Source organism: Gekko japonicus, unplaced genomic scaffold, assembly GCF_001447785.1.
Source record: "Gekko japonicus isolate JY-2015 unplaced genomic scaffold, Gekko_japonicus_V1.1 scaffold76, whole genome shotgun sequence".
Classification (NCBI taxonomy): Eukaryota; Metazoa; Chordata; class Lepidosauria; order Squamata; family Gekkonidae; genus Gekko; species Gekko japonicus.
Window position 1 is genome coordinate 1,702,068 of NW_015166420.1, and position 5,741 is coordinate 1,707,808.

Sequence of the window (5,741 nt, forward strand, 5' to 3'; positions counted from 1 at the left end):
ACTCCGATCGTCTCCGGCGGGCTCCTATTTCGATGTTCCGGTGGCAGTTCTTTTTTTTCGGGGCGCGCGACTCACGCCTTCTTCCAGCCCCAGCAACGTCCTTCCGGCTCTGCTGCGCCAGCGCTCGACGTCATCGCGCGCCCATCTTGACAGCAGTCGCTTGGATGTTTCTTTCCTGACCACCAGGAATCGCTCCGCTGGTCGTAGTTGCTTGCTGCCGCCGCCGCCGTCTCGTCTCGCCACGCCACCTCCGACTTTCCGTACCTGTGTGTTCCTGCCCAAAAATAGCCCTGGACTTAACAAACATCATTAACCCTGTAAATACTGAAGTGTTTTGACTTGTAACACCCAACACAACCCCATGGAGTTTTCGAGGCAAGAGACTAAAAGAGGTGGTTGGCCATTGCCTGCCTCTGTGTAGAAACCCTGGGCTTCCCTGGTGGTCTCCCATCCAAATAGTAACCAGGGCTGACTGTGCTCAGCTTCCAAGATCTGATGAGACCAGGCTAGCTTGGGCCATCTAGGTCAAAGCAAGAGACAAACAGATCGTTTGCCATCGCCTGCCTCTGCGCCGCAAACCCTGAGTTTCCTTGGTGGTCTCCTATCCAGGGCTATTTTGGGGCAGGAACGCACAGGAACGGAGTTCCGACTGGCATCCAAGTTGGCCACGCCCAGCAGGAACTCATTAGCATAATAGGACACACCCAACAGCAGGAACTCATTAGGATTGGCTACATTAGGGGTGTGTGGCCTAACATGCAAAGGAGTTCCTGCTACAAAAAAAGGCCCTGGGAGTTGACAACAAACAAGGTAAACAGAATAAGAAGCAAAAGGTGGGTGTGGCTGGATAACAACACTTCTGGTAACATGGGGGTGTGGTGCTAATGAGCTGTGGTGTCAGGGGCGTGGCCCAATATGCTAATGAGTTTCTGATGTTGGGTGTGGCCTATTATGCTAATGAGTTCCTGCTGGGCTTTTTCTACAAAAAAAGCCCTGCTCCTATCCAAATACTAACCAGGGCCGACTCTGCTTCGCTTCTGAGATCTGAGGAGACCAGGCCAGCCTGGGGCATCCGGGTTAGAGCGGAGACAAGCGGAGGTGGTTGGCCAGCCCCTGCCTCTGCGTAGCAACCCTGGGCTTCCTTGGCGGTCTCCCACCCAAGTACTGACCAGGGCTGACCCTGCTTAGCTTCCGAGATTTGACAAGACGGGGCTATCCAGGGCTAGCCAGGTTAGGGCAGTCACATTCTAAGCTTCCAAAAGGGAAGTCCCAGGTGGGGGGGTGCCAAAAAGAGAGGAAGGCCAAATGCTGCCCCCTCTTTGGCCACCCAAAAGCCCACCTGCAGACCGGCTCGGGGATTCTTCCATTTCCAAACCTGAATGGGTAGAATTGCCAGGTCTGGGTTGGAAAACACCTGGAGACTTTGTGGGGGTGGAGCCAGGAGGGGGCGGGGTTAGGGGAGGGGAGGGGCCTCAGCATCGTCCAATGTCCTAGAGGTCCGCCCTTCAAAGAAGAAGAAGAAGAAGAGATTGGATTTATACCCCCCGCCCTTCACTACCCAAAGGTGTCTCAGAGCGGCTTACAAACTCCTTTCCCTTCCCCTCCCCACAACAGACACCCTGTGAGGTGGGTGGGGCTGAGAAACTGGTCTTTTTCAAGAACAGCTCTTATCAGAACTAGGGCTTGCCCAAGGTCATCCAGTCAGGTGTGCAAGTGGTGGAGTGGGGAATCAAACCCAGTTCTCCCAGATTAGAGTCCGCGCATTTAACCACTACAAGAAGAAGAAGAAGAGATTGGATTTATACCCCGCCCTTCACTACCCAAAGAAGTCTCAGAGTGGCTTACAGACTCCTTCCCCTCCCCACAACAGACACCCTGTGAGGTAGGTGGGGCTGAGAGAGCTCTTGACAGAAACTGCTCTTTTTCAAGGACATCTGCGCCAGAATTTTGTCTTGCCCAAGGTGCAAGTGGAGGAGTGGGGGATCAAACCCGGTTCTCCCAGATTAGAGTCCGCGCACTGAACCACGACACCAAAGCAGCCATTTTCTCCAGGGGAGCTGATCTCTGTCAGCTGGAGATCAGTTGTAAAAGCGGGAAATCTCCTGGCCCCACCTGGAGGCTGGTAACCTTATGGACGGGCCCACTCCAAAAGTACCAGTTTCAGCCTCCTCATACCCTTCTGGAGCCCATTTCAATTGGGGAGCGTGCTTTCTTTTAAACTTCACCTGTGATGCCATGGATCAGCTTGTTTTTAGCCAACCTGAAAGAGCAGACTGGTATGGTTACGATCGCATCCCGGGGTTCAGACTTTGCAGCCCCCTCTGAATGGTTTTTGACAGCTCCCCGCCTCCAAATGTTCATGGGCTTCGGCTGCTGTATAATCCCCCTCTCTGGTGGCACCTCTGGAAATAGACTACGAATCCCTGCCATTGTCTCCCGCTACTTGATATCCTCATCCCCCCCCCCCCCGTGACGTCCCCGCCTCCACCTGCGGATTGGAAATCAAAGGTGTCATTACAATTTCAAAGGCTCCTGCCCGAGCTGCAGTTTAGCCATCGCGGCTCACAAAAGAGGTAATGAATTATGGTCTGGAGAATTCGGTCGGAGCCAGGCCATTCAGAAAGGCCAGCGAACCTGAAGAGCAGCTGCAGCGCCTCCAACGCCAAAGAAGGCGGCTGCCGGTCTCTCGCAGGAGAGCAGGAAGGCCGGCCTCCCCTTCGGCTGGCCCGCTTGCAATTCCGCGCGCAACACACGCAGTGCAGCCTTGCATGATGTAGGCAAGGATGGGCGAAGCTTCCCGTTCCATGACTTCATTGTGTTTGGATTTCTCTTTCTTTGCTTCCATCCCTTCACCCAGGGCTATTTTTGGGCAGGAACGCACAGGAACGGAGTTCCGGCTGACTCCCGAGTTGGCCACGCCCAGCAGGAACTCATTAGCATAACAGGCCACACCCAAGAGCAGGAACTCATTAGGGTTGGCTACATTAGGGGTGTGTGGCCTGACATGCAAAGGAGTCCCTGCTACAAAAAAAGCACCTGGGTTTTGACCACAAACAAGGTAAACAGAATAAGAAGCAAAAGGTTGGTGTGGCTGGATGACCACACTTCTGGTAACATGTGGGTGTGGCCTAATATGCTAATGAGCTGTGCTGTCAGGGGTGCGGCCTAATATGCTAATGAGCTGTGCTGTCAGGGGTGTGGCCCAAAAGGCGAATGAGTTTCTGCTATTGGGTGTGGCCTATTATGCTGCTGGGCTTTTTCTACAAAAAAGAGCCCTGCTCATGACTCAAGTTCCACTAGTAGAATTCTTTAAAAAAACAATATCTGGCTTTGGCTCATGGATTGCCACTCCTTTTGGTTCCCTTCCCCCTTTATGCTATCAATGCATGATGGTACATCGGTAAAACCCTGCCAAGGAACAAGATTGAAGAAGATGAAGAGATTGGATTTATACCCCGCCTTTCACTACCCAAAGGAGTCTCAGAGTGGTTTACAATCCCTTTCCCTTCCCCTCCCCACAACAGACACCCTGTGAGGCAGGTGGGGTTGAGAGAGCACTTTCGAGGACTGCTCTTGAGAGAACAGCTCTGAGAGAACTTGTGCCTGACCCAAGGTCACACCAGCAGCCACATGTGAAGGAGGGAGGAATCAAACCCAGTTCTCCCAGATTAGAGTTCGTGCTTCTAACCACCACACCCAACTAGCTCAGTGAGAAGCAGAGATGGTTTGCCATGGCCTTCCCTTCCCCTTCCCACAACAGACACCCTGTGAGGCAGGTGGGGTTGAGAGAGCACTTTCGAGGACTGCTCTTGAGAGAACAGCTCTGAGAGAACTTGTGCCTGACCCAAGGTCACACCAGCAGCCACATGTGAAGGAGGGAGGAATCAAACCCAGTTCTCCCAGATTAGAGTTCGTGCTTCTAACCACCACACCCAACTAGCTCAGTGAGAAGCAGAGATGGTTTGCCATGGCCTTCCCTTCCCCTTCCCACAACAGACACCCTGTGAGGCAGGTGGGGTTGAGAGAGCACTTTCGAGGACTGCTCTTGAGAGAACAGCTCTGAGAGAACTTGTGCCTGACCCAAGGTCACACCAGCAGCCACATGTGAAGGAGGGAGGAATCAAACCCAGTTCTCCCATATCAGAGTCCGTGCTCCTAACCACCACACCAAACTGTCTCACCTTAAAATGTGCTGAGTCTACCAGAGACCAGGTGCCATTTATTCAGAAGCGAATTGGATTCCCAGGATAACCAGGGGGCAGGTTCTGCAGACTGAACTGAAGTATGCTGACGTCTTGCTTGGGTTCACAGAGGAGGATTTCAAAATTCTCTTCCTGGTTGCATTGACCCCAGAAGCCCTCTTTCGATTTCATTTCCCTGTGGTGCAATTTCCAAACCCGACATTCTTTACTTTCAGCATCTTTTGTCCATTTGGTTTATGCATCCTTAGCAGGATTTTTGCATTGATAAATCAACATGATGCATATTATGACATGTATACTGCCATTATAAATGGCATATGTGGATGTGGAATCGGAGGGTATATCCCGATCTCATCAGATATTGGAAACTAAGCGAGGTCAGTAGTCGGATGGGAGACCACTGAGGAGGACTCCGCAGAGGAAGGCCATGGCAAACCATCTCTGCTTCTCACTGAGCCAGTTGGGTGTGGTGGTTTGGAGCAGGGACTCTAATCTGGGAGAACCGGGTTCGATTCCCCACCCCTCCACATGCAGCTGCTGGTGTGACCTTGGGTCAGTCACAAGTTCTCTCAGAGCTGTTCTCTCAAGGGCAGTCCTGGAAAGAGCTCTCTCAGCCCCACCTGCCTCACAGGGTGTCTGTTGTAGGGAGGGGAAGGGGAAGGAGATTGTAAACCGCTCTGAGACTCCGAGTGAAGGGCAGGGTATAAATCCAATCTCCTCCTCCTCCTCCTCCTCTTTCCTTGACAACTCTATGGGGCTGCCATAAATCCACTATGACTTCACACACACACAGAGAGAGAGAGAGAGAGAGAGAGAGAGAGAGAGAGAGAGAGAGATATGGCATATAAATAGCACCTACAAAGCAAACAAATGTACAGATCCAAAAAGGGGACAACCCCCCTCGAATATTTTAAAAAAATGACATATGGAGTATTGGTTCATGTTTTCCAAGCACACGTATTTCTGCCCACCCAGGCACCTTTCTGTGCACTATAGTGATGTGCTAGGGCAGCCTAGGGTGCATGCAACCACACTGTGGCCCTTTCCATAACTTTCCTAGGGTTTTAAATGACAGCGCGCTTGTGCGTGCACACAAACACTCCGTGTCCCTGAGAGAAGCCAAGCCGGCTCATTAATGCAGGGAGAGCTTCCAGGGTTCTAGCAACGGTTCCTCGGCAACGGTTGCTAGGAGACCAGCCCTTGTTGATAGCACAGAGGACTTTCTCCGGGGGAGTCGGCTGCCTTCGGATCCTGGATGCTCAGAGCTCTGGGGCCCAGCCACCTGGACGCTCCACGCTGCCAAGCAAGCGCAAAGAGGTTTTGTTTTTTTTTAAAGGCACCTGCCGAGGAGGGGTCTCCCAGCCTGCTTTGCAAAACGGGATGCGAGGCTTGCCTTAGCCCTTCTTCATGGCTCACCTGCAAGCCCAATACACTAAAGCTTTACTCAGGCGTTTAGGGTACGCTGAGCAAAGGTTAGCTTTTCTGTTACTTTTGCTTCGCTTCTCGGGGGAGGTGAATCGGATTTCCGCACGCCTGCTG